Raw genomic sequence first — 16547 nt, 5'->3', positions numbered from 1 at the left:
AAGTGGCAAATTACATCATTTTCATTATCAGTACAGCACACAAAACCATCTGTTACTCAAAGACATCAGGATCAGCAGTCAGCCACCCTCAAAATAAGCAGCTGTAAATCTAGAGTGCCTATACTTTCTAAATGGAGAGAGGCTTTACATTAATCTCCTGGACTTGCTGAGTATCTGGTACGGTGCCCAAACACAAGTAAACTCAATTAGTAAAAATAGACATGATGTGGCAGCTCAATATATGGCATTTAAGCATGTGTTCTACAAACCAGAAGTGCTTGGTTCAAGTCCCAGAGACTCTGTTTCATACATATGATTCAGTTATTTTCCCAGCTGCCAAATACCTTGTAAAAAATAATGGTAATATATTTTATTTCCACAAGGATGCAATAGTGCCATCATTTACACATGTATAAATCTGGAGAATCTCAGCTGACTCCTGTTAAAATTCTGAATGTTCAGCAACTCTGAAAAATTGCATGTATCAACTGACACTTGAAAACTAGTACACTAACTAGCCTGAGTGTTTCTGTGTTTTGTATATGCAAAATTACATGGAATGTACTATTTTAAACAGGTAAGAACATTTGCAATTAGTAGATACTTTCAGGAGCTTTGTTCTGCAGAGCGGAGCAGGCCTGGGTACAACAATAATTTTAAACTTTAAGCTTACTGGAAAGTCTCATTGTCTGCCCCCGTTAGCAGTGTAACAGACTACACCTCTTTTTTATGGCAAGCTGATCAAAGTAAAATTATTCAAGTTAAATGCTCTCAGAGATCCCTGTGCTCAACTGCGTAACCCAAGAGCTTAGGTTTGGGTGTGGTGTTCTTGACCTTCTACTCTTTTGTCTTTTCAGCTTGTTTTACTTCCTGTATATCTGCCCGGTTTTGGGCAGGAGTGTAATCTAAAGAGACCCTGTTTGTTTTCCATGCACATTATGATAGGCTTCCATTGTGTAACGACATACAGTATGCAGGATAAAACACCCTGCTTATTATAGCAGAGTTAAAAGGCCTGTCAGTATTTCCATTTCAAACTCCTATTTTCAGGAGTTTACTACTGAGCCGTAACAAATTGCAGGCAGGAAACTTGGCAGCCACATTCCCAGCCTAAGAGCAAATTCTTTTACCAACTTGAAATCAATCAATTAATTAATATTAATGGCATGTGCTTCCAACTTGCAAAATAAAGGTGGTTTTGTTATTGTTTTGTTTTGTTTTATCTGTGAAACAAAAGATGAAGATTAAGGAGAGCATTTAAATACCAACTGTCCATATATAAGAGTTTGGGGAATAGACCAGGAATCGTGATGGAGATTATTATCTAGTGGGCATTCCTGAAAGAGTGAGCTAATTCTCCTAAAAGAAATATCAATATAGATGGGGTATTAATCAATATATAAAAGAGAGAATAAGCCTGGAAGAGCAGGGGAGTTTTATGTGTCACAAATAGTTACAATGCCAGCAAACTGCAACTTGATAGCCAGGACCAGTGAGAGTGAAAATCTTTGGGATTAGTTTAACAGGGACAAAAATAAAAACAAAACAAAATAGTAACACCACAGAGTTTGAAGGGAAATCAGAAAAAATAATAGTTGGACCCTTTTCATAGTAAATGTTTTTGGTATGTTTTAACTATAGAGATTTTAATTATATACAGCCAGATATTCAGAGTTTAAGTCCTGAAATAAGCACAAAGCATTTTTTGTCCGTTGTCCAGGCAGTAAAGATTTCAAGCTGATAAATGATCCTAGTTTATCTTTCTGTTCATTGAAGATTGAGCATCATAAAGAATCTAGCAACTGGTGACCATAAACTACATGAATTCAACATACTATTCAAGGAATGTACTAGTGCAAAATAGCAGATTTGTGGGAGGCAGTCTGCAGGAACTTAAGAAACTCAGCGAACATTTTGTGTAATAAAAAGCTAAGAAGGTTGCTAGCACCTAAGAAGAGGGGAATCCTCAGAAAACACAGTAAGTAAGAAAGAAATACCAGATTGCAGTTCTTTAGAAGAAGGGACTTGGTTGTTGTTGGGATTTCTTATTTTGTTTCATTTCCAGGAAATTCTAATCTTTCTAGGTCAAAATGAGGAAAGATTGTTATTTCACCTTTGGAAAGATCTACCTTCTTATCTCCCTGTTCCCATGCTATTTCTGAAAAATCAGATGGTCTAAAAAATCTGATCTTTGTTCAACAGAGAGCCATTCCTAGAGATGTGTTGAATAATGGAGTATTTGACTGCATCATTCATTACAAACAACATAACTTGTAAGCCTGTATTATTTAATACTCAGACAAAAGAAGGCATCTTCATTTAGGGATTTAAGAGGTTATTAGAATATAACAATGATTTTAGAAAATCACCGAAAGAATAACTTTCATGAACAGTCTCGCTACATCATGCAGATTTCATGATCTCACTGGAGAGATCTTAAATGTGTGAACATTGAGAAAAATGTGTCTTGGTTCACATAAATGATTTTGGAGATCATGACTCCTGTACAAGCTCTCATACAGGTATGAGCTTTTTAGGGACCCTACAGAGCCTGCAAGCTCTTCTTCTGCAGTTTTCATGATGATCTCTACATGAGACTCTGAGGAACTGATCAGCTTGACGGTGAGTCACACTAAGCTAAAAACTTCTGGGAGCATTTCTGGGTACCTCTGGTACTCTGAAGAGACTTTAGTGAGAGACAACACTGGGGCTGGGATGCTTGCCCAGATTGTAAACTATGCAGGAATTTCAGTACAGTTGATAAGCTCTGCACTGGACCCTGCAAAATATATACATTTTGTAACAATACCTACAGGCTACCAACATGTATCTTTGGGATAGCAGCCACTGGAATACAGCTGCCTGTGAGCCCTGTCTCCTCCATCTGCGCTCTCTTTCCATACTGGTTTGACCGTACGCATGGTTTGACTATGAGAATTACCTGAGGAATCATTCGTTGTTTCTTCCCTTCCCCTCTGCCCCAGCTCTACATTTTTAACCAGCAGAGGGAATTAGAAGACCCATATATGATAAAAAATGCAGGCTCTGTAAAGAATATATTAAAAAGGGATGAAGCCTTAATGTCACAAAGGAAGACAGGGTCTTGCAAATGTGACTTGAGTTTTCAATATTGTAGAGGAATGTTACAAAAAAACCAAGATTTGAGCTGTGTCTGCAGATGGATCATTTTGGAGGTGAGGGAGGTGGTAGTTCCTCTGTATGCAAGTATCAGGCTTTCTTCTGGGCATATTCTCACTGCCAGGGAGAGCCTGACAAAAGGGGAAGTGTTCAGAGAACAGGAGCAAAAGCAGTTGTGGAGAGGCTGATCTGATCTGAGCCACAACTCTCTTTGGGCTAAGCCACATTGCATTTACCAGCAGGCAAAGGGTGTTCATCCATGCAGTTATTGCATAGTAGCTGGTGTCCTATAAATCCACACCCTTGGTTGCCTCAGAATAACTTGTTCATGAAGGCATACCCTCAAGCACATAGCTAACTTTAAATGTGTGATTCAGAATCATTAAGGCAACGGGACAGCTTGTACACTCTGAATCAGACACCAAGTTTACACACCTTGCTGAAGTTGGGCCAAAGGAGGGAGAGAAATGACTTAATATGTCTGTCCTAAGAAATGAGATGTATCATAGAAAAGTGCTATCTCTATCACGGAGAGATACAGATTAAATGTCAGGAAAACCATCTGGTAATCCAACTTTGGTAGCATTTCAGATTTTTCAGGCCTGATATGTTTATCAGTGTGTAAAATGGTCTCCTGAGGATGGCAGAAGATGTCCCATCACTTCAGATTTTTAACACCACAGTAGATCAGTTGACAGAGTTTATGAAATGAGAAGGGTTTTAGTCAGTATGTGTTGCTAAATAAGTATGAAAAAATGCAGATAGTATCATCATTTCACTTTTGTTTACATTAATGCTGTTTTGCTTTGTCCTTGACGTGCAAAAATGTTGCTTTTCTGAGTCCTTGGCTAAGCCTTGGGAAAAGAGAGTACTCTGTATTACACACTGTATGTTGCTTTAATAGTAATAACACTTATACTTCAGTTTGTCATCACTGTTCCATGAGACAAAATGGTAAGTTTTACAATTCCTATTCTACAGGCAGAAGAATGGAGGGAGAAAAGAGGGTACGACAAGATTAAGACCAAGACAGAGGGAGTCAAAACCAGGTTTGGAACTGCAAAGGAAGCAGTGAAAGCTTTAACAGAGCAGTTTGTGTAACAACAGAGGAGGCTAGAACTTTCCAGGCTGATGTCTACAAAGTTCTGGAGATAAGGGTGGAGACTGGCCAGTCTCTGTCTCAGTACAAGAGGTGGGAGCGTGAAATGTCGTAGGCAAGAAGAGGCGAATCTTCATGCATCAGGTGATCAATCTGTGCAACTTGACAATAGGATTTGTGGAGGCTAAAAGTTTATACGGGAAGATTGTACCAGTTCTTGGAAGATAAATCTATTGAGGGTTACTAAACAGGCAGAAACCACATCCTGCTCAGGAAGTCCCTTGAGCTGAAAATAGCTGGAGGCTGGAGAGTACTTGGAGGAAGTATCATATGCTTGCCATGTTCTCATTTTTCCTGAAGTATCTGCTTATTACCACTGTTGTTTAACAAGCTGAGGAACATGGGCCCTTGTCTTACCCGGTATGGCCTTTCTTATGTCCTTTTGGGTAAAGAAAATGAGAATATAAACTGATCTATAATGAGGAACCATTTCAGAACTAGCATCTCCTGAGTAGGAATGGCTTGCAATGAGTCAGTCTCCAGGTCTTATCCACACTCTTGGGTATACTGGACCCAATAGCAGGACAATCCCCATAGGAGCTCTGATGTGGTAGAATGTACAATTTGCAGGGGTTTGAATTTTACAATTTTTGGGGGATGCCCTGTGGGAAAAGACATCCACTTTGGGAGAAGGCTGAAGATGTGCTTTCAGCAGGCGGGTGTTTCTGGTGTGCCTGGATGCTCAGCTAAGTTCCTCCTGAGAAAACTGTATTAGTTGTTAGTTTTACTTTCTGATAGTATAGCAAAAGATAGATAAAAAATAACTCTGGTCCTGGACCTAAAACAGTTTGTACTCATCTTTAGCTTGAAACCAATGCAGGAAACCTAATTTGCCTGAATTGACTGAATTTGTAAATCTCGATTCTGGATTTGGATGAGAGCTTTGGGGCCCAGGCCCATCTCTGTCATATTTTGTGAAGAGGTATAGACAGTGAGGGCAGAAAATGTCTATTCTTCCTATGTTGCAACTTTTCTTAAGATGTCATCAGGATTTTAGCATGTGGACAAAATGTGCAGGTTTGGCAGCAGGATAGAGTATACTGGCTTTGAAGGTCTGTTAGGTCAATGATCCATGAGGTAGGAAGGGTTTGTACAATGGACCAGAACAGCTCAGCTGGGGCCACTGAAGGTCTTAGCTGTCAAAAAAAATCCATGTTTTCAGTTCCTAGGTTTGGTCAGACAGGTAAGCAGCCCATTTCCTCCCTTCCTCCCATTAAAACTCCTTGCAGTTATCAAAATATGTATAGCATTGACGAGGGAGACCATACAGTACTTTGGAAACCATGCTGTCTTTTATGCTGGTAAGACACTTTAAGAAAGGTCAGAAGTTATTTCCCAATTCTGAATGTTTACATGATAGATGCTAATCTAATCTGTCTAGACAATAACGCCCATAACAGATACAAAAAAATCTGGCAGTGAACTCCCAGGAAAGTCTCTGTAGCAGGTCTGATTTAAAGGGACAAAGTGTATCATGCAGGGGCCTGTGCACTCGGACTGCTCTCTCCTAGGAGCTGAGAGCCCTCTGCCAGAAAGCGGCCAGAGCATTGCAGGTCTCGTTAGTTCATTAGTGTTATTTTAGTTGAATGTTAATCCGTGTTAACAGTGCTGCCTTGACAGCCCTGCAAACTAAAATATTTTTCAGAGACGAGCTTCCCTGTCGTGCCCTGCTGATGTACTTTAACCCCAGTGTGGAGGGATCACCTCTAGGGATAAGTAAGCAGTTTACTTTCCATGCATCCTTGGCCTTTCTGCTCACACCACCCCTAGTGGTAACTGCAGTGTTGGAGGGGTTATGGCAATGGGTGGAGACCTTAGACACCTTTAGACCATAGGCCATAAAGCACCTGACAGCTTGCAAGAGTGATTACTTGGGAGGTGCCCAGCCCAGCTGAGCAGTGAGCACCTCCAGAGAAAGGCTGAGCACTTTCGGTTTCCCCTGGCCACTGTGGGAGCAGGTTCCCAGTCCGGAGCTTGGGTCCTTGTTGGTCGTTGTCCCCTCCACATCAGGGACCTGTAATGGACTGACATCACATTCAAAAGACTAAACCCAGTCTAGATTGTAAGACCTCAGAGGATGAAGGATTTATCAGTCTTCTTGATTCATCGATGAATTGCTTTCCCTGTTCAAGAAGCAAACAAAAAAAAAACCCCACATCTCATTTCAGATCTGAGTCTTTCTAAGGATCTGCGAAGCTCTTGTTATTTTAAAGAGGAGTGTGGTTACCTCTTTTTGAAAATCAAGGCAGTGGCAAGTTAAACATTTTTGTACTTAAATATCCTATTATGTATACGACAAGGAATGACAAATAGAGAATGATTTCTTCGGAGACCAGTACAACACCTAACTAGGCACGATGCAGTAAAATAAAGAAAATGAACAGCAGCCTTTTTTTGAATTTGCTTCCAAAGGACCTCAGCATTTTAAACCATAAGTTTCTCTCTTTGAAACGCACTGTAGTACTACATACTTGCTTAGCCTTCGTGAATGCTTTGCTCTCATTTCACTAAATGTTAATTTGCATGAGATACTTGTGGCTTTAAAGAGACAGCATTGGCTCTCTGTGTCTACCAATCTAATTTCCTTCCATCTGAAAACAATCACAGTCAGAGCTCTGGAGAACATCGTCAACATCCCTGTTCTGATAGGGATTTCTAAGTGAACGCACAAAAAAAATAAAGATGTTAGTCATATGCCGTTATGTTCACACAAGTGGCACTTCAAGTTAAAGAATATATTCCGAATATGTTATTGTTCAGATTGTGTTCATTTCTAACTTCTCTGAGGAAAGTACCTTAATTAGTCTGCTCTAATCCAAATTATAGTTTCTCATGTGTCAGAGCTGCTAAAATACCTTAAATCAACTGCATATGTCTGAAATAATAATGAAAATAACTGCATTAGCGAAAATTATCTGAATGCAAGAGGGCTATAAATAGACAGGAGGTAGATAGGACAGTCGGCAGATTTTGAGTTGGAATAAAAACGTCGTACTTAAGCCAAAAGCATGGCAACAAGTATTTTCTGTTATAAAAATATTTGAGATGAATTTAGTTTTTGTGAAAGCTGTCTGAAATCGAAGTGAATAGCAGAAGTTCTCTGTTTATTTGCAAGTCAGTATTAATACCTGAAGCATGAAGCAAGACACCTTAAGAGCATTGCCAACAAGCCTCTGATAGTATTCAAAAATCCTTTTTCGGCATGAGAGAAGACTGATTGTATGTGCATGCTCTTTCACAGTAACCTCCACCTTGATATCGCCTGTCACTTGAGCAAAGTGTAGAAGTCTTTGAAGTGGATTACTACTGTCCACTAGAGGCTGTAATGAGACCAACAATGTCATTTTATGACAAATTGAAGACTTAAGACTGTAATGATTGATAATTGTAAGATTATTTTTCACACTCAGTATGGCTTTAATCACTGGATTTCCCTGTGTGCTAGTGTTAGAAAAAATCCAACTTCTTATGCCTCTCATTCTCCCATTTTTCATAGTTAACTATTCATTGTATAAAATAAGCAGCACAGATGACAGTACAACTAGTGTATTGAAAGACAGCTTCTTCTAGACAGCGTGCATCTTCCGTGTCAAATTGATTAATAGCTTTTGGCTGACAACATACTCAGCTGGGACTCGTGTCGGTTTTAACATGTCACCAGCAGTAAATAAAAATGCTTGAGTCTATGTGTGTTCTTGCATCCCACTCGCCACCACAGTATCTGAGCTCTGTCCACACTGCATTCATCCATGTGATGGACTAACATCTGTCCCGTATTTTGTGGCTCACTCGCTCCCCGGCGGCAGGAGGGCCAGTAATGGAATAGGTTGTTTTTGAATTTTACTACTTTGTGTCCACCCCCATTGCTATAAGCCTTCCTCAGAGGGGCAAGGCGAGGTGGTTTATGTTGGTTTGGAGATGCTGTGACTCCCATTTCATGTATTGGGGCTAGTCTTGGAGCAAGATCCAACCCCTTCACTGCTGATCTGCCTCCGTCTGTTGTGAGAACCTTCCTGGTGGCAGGGAGAATCGTGTTTATTTTCCATAGCAAGTGGCTCCTTCTCTTGGGCTTACTGACCACTTCTGGGTCAATTGGCCATACTGCCTTAGTAGACACTAAGGGGACCTTTACCCTGGCTGGTCACACAGTTCACAATCAAGTGCTGTTCCCCAGCCCCTCGGCCCTCACCAGCACGTCCTTATTTCATGGTATAGAACAAGGAATAGCTGGAGCCCCAGTATAGGCCCTGAATAGGGGAACTGCAGAAGCGTAGGAACATCTTGTGATGTGGTAGTATATCCCATGTGTCAGGCAATGTTAAGGGAGGCATAGTCCCTAATGCTCTTTTTTGCCTGTTATGCAACCGATGATACATATTCCTAGTTAGAAGCTGGTGAGGAATGGCTTCTGATCCTGAGGTGGTTGGCTGGAGTTACGGCATTTCCCAAAGCTATGGTTTTCAAGGTTGCCTGCTGGTTCAGGAAAACAATATTGCTTTGATTTCTAATTGACTTACATTTTAGGGGGTCTTTTTTCAACTCTGAGGCAGAAACACAGACAGAGATTTAGGAGCTCAGAGCTAGAGCATGGCAAAAAAATGTGGGTCCTGTGGCAAACACCATAGCCGCAGAACGGAGGAGTAACACAAGTCTCTTACATGAGCCTGCTGCAGAAGGGAAAGTTGCCCAAAGCTTGCTTCAGCATGAATGTGGCTTCTCTTTCCCAGCGTGTGCCACACCTCTTGGCAAGGTGAGCAGCCGAGAAGGAAAGATTCCTTTCTCCTGAGGTAGCACTCTGCGCAACTGGAATAAAAAAGGTGGCGGATGGGAGACTGCCGCATACTCAGACCTGAACCCTGGTGCTTCTCCAGGGCTTTCACTTGTTTTCCAGTAACTTCTAGTCTCTGTCTCTCTCCCTTGGTTACTTTTATTAAATCAATGAACCTTGCATTAGCTGGATGAAGATAATTTTGCTGTCTGCTGCTGTATATTCACTATTGCATAGTGCTGAGTGGCATGTTTGTCCAGACATCTTGGCCTGTTGCTACTTCTATCCCCAGATCGCTCACAAAATGGAAAATTATGTTGGATTTCATAGGAACGTGAACTAAAGATGCAGAGGTTGCAGTGGTAGATGATCCGTACGCTTCATAAAGCGAGTCTATATTCAGTATCAACTCTAAATCAAGAGCACTGCAGCTTAAAATGTTACTATTACATTCTTTAGCAATTATGGTGAACTAGTACAGTTGTTTATAGAAGGGACTGCTTTGCTGGTCTGTAGAATGACAGATCAGCATGATAGAGTCCTAGTGTATTTTACATCTAACCTCTACTGCTAGAAATATCTAATGGACACATATATCTACAGTAGAAATCTGCTTCCTTGGAGTTGGTTGTGGTGCGGGCAGATTGTTACAAGCTGCAACAAACAACCTGGTCTGGATGGAGATATTGCTGGCAGTCCACATACACTGCTCCCTGGAGCCTTTCCAAGGCCTGTGGATTGGTGCATCAATCCCACAGCCTCCAGCTCTGTGGAGCAGGTACATAATTGCCTTGAGTATTTATGCAACATTTTTGCAATGTGGTGGTGGTGGGGGGAGGCTTTCTCAGTGCTGTGCCTCCCTTCCTGATGGCAAAGCAGAGCATGAATAGTTCTTTATAGACCCACTGTCAGGCTGCATGCAAACCTAGCAGCCCTATCATCCTTTGGTTGTATTCTTCCCATTTGTTTCTTCCATTAATTGTTTTAATTTCCTTAAACTGTACCTATTGTGGCAATACTGTGTTTTGTCTTTTCTCCTAAAAGTTTAATTCCAGAAAGAAGACATGTTCTTTGGTCTCCAGTTTGCATCTGTGTTTGTTACTTGCCCACCGTTGCATTGTATGAACTGCGGAGACCCACGTTGAAAGAAGTAAGGGCATAACGAGCTGATGCTGGAGCATCCTGGAAGTGTAAGCTGCCTTATGGAGGAGGGAGGGAGAGTTTGGGAAGGACTCACAGTGGTCTGTGTACAGCTGGGAGAGATGTGAGGGGATCTTTGATGAAGTGCGTGCTAAGCATCCAGAGAATGTTAGTACCTAAACATGCGTGGTTCAGCCCTGACTGTCTTGTAGTTCAGTGATGCTATGAGTCAGAGTCTCTTTTGGTCTGAATGAAGTGGAAGGTACTTTCTACAAAGCAACTCAAGTATATGCCAAAGATCTGGATAAATAGAACTAATTCAGAAAATGAGAGTGGGATGCAGGCTCTTGCTCTAAAACACTTTGCAGTTCTCCACAGCAAAATGCAATAAGGCATCTTAAATAAAATCACCCCTTTCTGACTCTTACAGAGACTGTTTCAGCAGAGTTTTATTTCCTCCCTTAGAGAACCAAACTAGCCTTGACTGAGCCACTGACTTTCATGCATCCCTTAAACCAGCATTCCCTGCTTTTTCTGAAGGACAGCATATTTTGCTTTGCTAGCTGGCTCTCCTCTCCCTGTCAAACCATATAGTGGTGTGTTAAACCATATAGTGGTGTGGGGTTTTTTTTCCTTCCCCCCCCCCCCCTTTTTTTCCACCTTGCACATTTCTTCCTGCTTGCAAAGCGCTTGGAGAACCCGAGGAGCCGGGATTTGCGCGCAGTAGCGGTGAGTGCACATGCATCCGGCTGTCGGGAGCCTGGAAAGCGTTAAAAGAGCGAAACGGCGGAGGGTGGCGGCGGTGCGAGGAGCAGCGCGGCGCCCCGCGGAGCGCGCAGCAGCGCCGCAAAGGGTTAAGGCGGCGGCGGGGCTGCGCGGATGCAATAATCTGTGTGGCTCTGCTGGCCGCCTGCCAGAGCGCTGCCTTGCCTCCTCCTCCTCCTCCTCCTCCTCCTCTCTCTCTCCCCCCCCCCCACCTTTTGCATGAAGTAGGATCCTTGAGCTGTTGCAGAGGCAGCCAACTGCTCCATATTTGGCTTCTATTACACATTTACATACTGGAGAGAGCGAGAGGGGAGAGCGAGCGAGCGAGAGGGGAGAGGGAGCGAGCGAGCTCTGTACCGCAGACATCATTTCTACTACAGTGGTGGAGACATCCCGGACCTGTGTCACTGCAGGGGGAAGGAAACAAAACAAAACAAAACAAAACCTTAAACCTCTGAAAACCCCGAAACAAACAAACAAACAAACAAAAACCAAGCAGCCCCGAGCCCTGTGAGCAGCTAGGAGGACATTTGTGCGCGAGTCTCTCTCTGACCCCCCCCCGCCAGCCCCACCTCCACTGACACTTTACAGTAAGTGGCTTTTTTTCTTCCTCCTCTGCTTTTTTATATATTTTTTAATGTTATTGTTTTTGCCTCGTTCCCCCCCTCCCCCCACCCCTTTCCCTCTCCCCGGCTTCTTCCCTTGTTTAGACTGCGAACCGCCAGCGATTTCCAGCTGGAAAAACACGGGCTTGGGGGAGGAGGGGAGCGGTGCGGAGCGGAGCGCCCGGGCCCCGGCCGAGGCCTGGGGGGGGCAGAGGGGCGCGAAATGGCCGGCGGCCGCGGGGCGGGGAGGGGGAGCAGGCGGGGAGCGCCTGCGGCTGCGGGGGGACAGGGGAGTCGCGGGTGCGGGGCTCGCCCGTTCTCTCCCCTCCGCCACCCGCCGCCGCGCCTTCCTCCTTCCTCATCCTCCCCCTCCGCCCCAGGGGCGGCGCGGCGCGGCCCGGCCGGGGGTGTCGGTGTCTGCGGGGACGGTGGACATTTTGCGAGCGGCGGCCTCGGTGTGTGCGTGTGTGACTGTGCGCGGCGGGGGGTTGTTGCGGTGCGTGTGGTGGTGAGCGGCCGTTGGGGGTGGGGGGGTTGTGTGTGTGTGTGTGTGTGTGTGTGTGTGCGCGTGTGCGCGCGCGCGGGCCCGGCGGGGCGGGGGCCCGGCGGCCGCCGCCGCCCGCGCCCGTCGTCTGTAGTAGGGGCCGGGCGGCTGCCGGAGGGGTGAATGAAGCGGGGGGCGGGGGCGGCGCTGCGCTGCGGCGGGGCTGTGCCCGGCAGCGGCCCCGCGCCGCCGCCGCACGCAGCGCCCGCGCCGGCCGGAGACGCCAGCTGGTACTGCCGGCCGCGGGGGCCGGGCGGGGGCGGCGGAGGGCGCCGGGGGCGGCCGCGGCGGGAGGGGCCGGGGCGCCGCGGTAGCTTCTCTCTCCCCCCCCAACCTCCCGGATTGTGTTTTTTATCTGTTTTGTTTCGATTCTCCCCCCCCCCCCCCCCCGCAAAGTGCCGGGATTTGCCGGCGGAGCACAAATAAGTGGCCCCCTTTTTAAGGCGTCCGTAGGTGCTGAGTCCGTAAAACGCAGTTCCGGAGCCTAAATTAAAACGCGCTGGGAAACGTCAGCTCCGGCCGTAATAGTAATAGCGATAATAATAAAATGACAGAATGGGGAGCGATTTGCATGTTACTGAAGGAGAGGAATTGCTGGAGAGTAATAATAGAAAAGAAAACAAGTCGGAAGCCCGTTATATAATGCACGATGTAGATAACGAGAACGACGGGCTATTTTTATTTTGTTTACCGTATGCTGTGTAATAGGGACTCCTCCGGCAGCATCTCTCCCCTGCGAGCCTCCGCTCCAGGCAGAATTAGCAAAAATTTTCAGGCATTCCTGTTATGCCCACACGAAGGGAGCTAGCTTGGCGAAACCTTGCTCCTTACAGATGTGTTTTGGGGGCAAATCAGGAATTGTGCAGGTAGGTGACCTTTGCTGGAGACCTTTTGCATTTCGTTTGGTAAAAGAAATTCGTATTTTGTAACGCAAGTTGCGTTTAACCTTTAATGTCCAGGGTTATGTGTTTTACGCAGTCGTGGTTACTTTACGTGTCCGATGTAGTCGGGCATAGCGAGTTACTTTGCTTACATGCTGGGAAGTCAAGGACTTTTAATTTCAGTTTCGATTGAAACCTTCCATTAAAGTAAAATCCAGCCCTCACGTTAATCTCTTTCTTTTTGAGAGATGAAGACAGTTCGGCTTGATAGCAAGGAGCGAGGGTTGTGAGTGAGGGAGAGAGAAACCGGGGACGGTCGAGGGAGAAAAAATACCGCACCGTAGTCGCTCCTGAGGCTCGGCGAGAGAACGGCGGGTTGCAGTTGCGCGATATCGCCCTGAATCTGTCCGTGCGAATAGCCCACCGCTTCCCAGGCAGCGGGCTCTGGCTGCTGGACCACTTTAATAGTCTCATGGCTTTTTTTCTTTCTTTCTTTTTTTTTTTTTCCCCAACGTGAGGCAGAGGTGGATGGATCCCCTCCGGCTCGCTCCCGCCTGGCTGCGCGCTGTGCCAGCGGCGGCTGCACAGGTTTCCAGGGCACCTACTCCAGCCCCCGTGGCTGGTGTAATTAGATGAGGCTGCCATGGTAACAGACGGTATTTCTCCTCGGTTCAGGTGTGTGCGTGCGTGTGCCCGGGCCGCCTCGCGGGGCGTGCGGGCGCTACCGCCCCTTGGCTTCGCCCCGCGCGGTGCCCGCCGGCCTTTCCCCGCTTTGGCCCCCGATACTCCGTGCGGCAGCACCGGGCAGGCAGGCGGTGGGCTCGCCGCGTTAGGCGCATCTTCGCTTCCGCTGGGGTTGGTTATTCGCAGCGGAGCAGGGGCATGGCGGTACTTCTTCTAAAAATCCTCTTCGTTTGTAAAAGCTCGCATAAAAGTTTCTCCCCTTCGTGTTGGCTGGCTGTTTTAACCGTTTGCAGGCTGAAACGGTCCGTAAGTTCGTGACAGTTTCCATCCCTGTATTAGGATCTTAGGCCACGGACGTGTGATTCTCCGTTCACATACTGCACTTGACACGTTCTGTCCGGCAAAATTAAGATCAGTGGTACCTCGAATCATCATCGTCGCTTACAGTGCATTTGTGAAGCTTATTCATAGTTCTTAGCAAGGTCTAGGCCTTTACGCTTTAGGTGAAAAATGACTTTTCATTTTCACTTCATTAAAAAAAATTATACTATGTAATTATATATACTATATACTCTATATAAACTAGTAATACCATATATATAACCATATAAACAATATACTACTATATGCCGTTAATTTTTTTTTCTGAGTTTTTCACTAGCAAATAATTCATTTCTGATGTTGGGGGTGGGTTTTTTTGCCCCCCCCCTTTTTTTTTCCATTTGTGCTCATGAAAATGTTACGGTATAGAGCAGGAGACTTTCTGCCACAAAGCATGTAATGCATTGAGAAAAATATGCTAGCTAAGTAGCTTCAAACTGTATAGTGCTGTTAAAAATGCACTTAACTAAAGAATGTGTGTTTGTCTTCATTCTCAGTGTTTGGACACTGCTCTTTTGAACTGCTCTTTTACAAACGTAGATACAATTTTTTAAAGGCACCAAATTTGGCACTCTCTTCTAATGTGATAAATCTGGAGCGACTCCAGTGGACTGGGTTCTGAGCCACTTACATGGGTGTATATCTAGAATAACTCCATTTATTGGACTTGTTCCAGAAATATAGTAGAGTAACAGAGCTCATAAAGTGATCTCCTGTGTATAACCATAATTTTTTGAGTATCTTTTTAAGGCAAAAAGTACTATTGGCTTAAACAGGATTTTTGCCTGATTAAGGAGCTGCATTAACCACATGTAGAAGTAGTTAACACCTCTATTCCAGTCGCTAATCTTGCGTGCATCTACGCTAATACTGAACTTGGCCCAGAGGATTTCACATCTTGATGATGAGAGGTAGAGAAGCTCAGCATCCACAGCTCCCAGGCATTCGTAGCATCAGGCGGGAGCACCACGCTATCCAGAAATATCTGAGTAAAACAGATATTTTAATAGCTCCGACGTTAAAGCACAGGAGCTGGGGGAGGCAGTGAGAAGTCAGTGGTTCGCGTGCTGCGCTGCCAGGCGCAGCCCCCGGTCCCAGGTACAGTGTGACGAGCTCGCAGGTCTCTGCCCGCCTGCCAGGCAGAGGCCTTTCCCCTCAGAGGGGCGAGGGGACGGGGAGATCATGGGCAGCTTCTTATGCTGGAGTGCAGCTTTTCAGTGCCTTGACTGACTTGCCCTTCTCATTATGAAAGAATATCCTCTGCTCCACGCAGCCTTCGCTGTTTTGGGCCTCTGCACCAAGGAGATAGCTTGAAATAGAAGAGCCTATTAGGGGCGCTGGCTGATTCAGTACTCGCGCACTGAATGGCTCCTATAGAGTGAGTTTTTGCGTGCCTCATGTGGCTTATACATATTTTATTGTAAGACAAATTACCTGTGTGACTAAGAGCGTTAGAAGGTAATTATATTCAAAAAGGCCATATATACATAGTTAAAAGACTTCTTGAAAATAAGCAGTGTGAATATTCTCCCTTGCCCTTCTAGCTTGCTTTAATTTACTAAGAAAGATTGAAAAAAAAGATATTATTTTAAAAGACATTTTACAAGAGGCCTGAAATTTCAACAATTTTTTTATGTAATAGATCCAGTGGCCTAGTTTCCTGTTAATTAAAAAAAAAAAAAAAGACATTTAAATGCAATCACCTGAAAAGCAACTGATGATTTAAACACTAGAATTTGAGAATAGTTTTTCTAGTAGTATAGCTAGTAAAACAAAATAAAAGACCTGATTTTTCCCTTGCTGAAGTTCAGCAGCATGTCTCAGTACGTGGCAGTCAGGGTTATTGTTGCCGTTGTTCATACAGCGTCCTGCTTCTGCTGGAGTGTGCTAATCGGAGAGGAAATGCAATAAAGAGGCATCACTGGCTTTCAAGGAAATGCATGTCAGAGTTGCATATATGGTCTTAAGTGTTTGCTGGTTGCAGCCCTACTGCAGTATACGGTATGGAAAGGAGCTCACTCAGCTGCACAGTCTTACAATGTAATAACCTTACCTGAGCATACAGGTACTGAATGATTAATTGTTTTGGACGACTGTACAGGCACTGTATGTACAGTTTACACAGTTCAGAGAACAGATTTAAATGTAGGTCTCCTTTGAGGCTACCGTAACCAGCTCTGCTTCAACAAATAAAAATACAATTAGCATGGGGAACAGGAGTACGACAGGCTTGGCACAGGTAAATATTTCAGATAAAAGAAATGACATGCTATATCACAGTGACTTTTTGTATAAGAAGTTAAATAGCCAAAGCTTTGCAAACTGAGAATATTGACCTTGTCATTTCATTTTGCTTTTATGGCAATCTTTAAGCAAGACAAATAAAAGTACAGGTATTTGGACAAAGACAATGTATTTTAGGGTCTGATACTATATGCACAGCATGTTTAGCGATTCACATTTTTTGCATTAAAAATAATTG

At 44.6% G+C, this 16547-nt stretch overlaps 1 protein-coding gene across 7 annotated transcripts in view; it reads left to right on the top strand.

Moving 5' to 3' along the window:
• The window catches only part of ATXN1 (ataxin 1), a 312787-nt gene that overhangs the window by 82437 nt on the left and 213803 nt on the right, over positions 1-16547 (top strand). The window contains exon 1 of one of the 7 annotated variants that reach the window (XM_062569933.1): positions 11225-11560. The exons of 3 other annotated variants lie outside the window; for them this stretch is intronic. The gene's annotated coding sequence lies outside the window, so the exon portion shown is untranslated. Of the gene's footprint in view, positions 1-11224; positions 11561-11987; positions 12031-12283; positions 12350-12728; positions 12986-16547 lie in introns of those variants that run through there. 3 more of the 7 variants (XM_062569934.1, XM_062569935.1, XM_062569936.1) reach the window with 3 other exon arrangements.

Source organism: Rhea pennata, chromosome 2 (assembly GCF_028389875.1).
Source record: "Rhea pennata isolate bPtePen1 chromosome 2, bPtePen1.pri, whole genome shotgun sequence".
NCBI lineage: Eukaryota > Metazoa > Chordata > Aves > Rheiformes > Rheidae > Rhea > Rhea pennata.
Note: the sequence above shows the minus strand (reverse complement) of the source record. Positions and strands in the feature narration are given on the sequence as shown.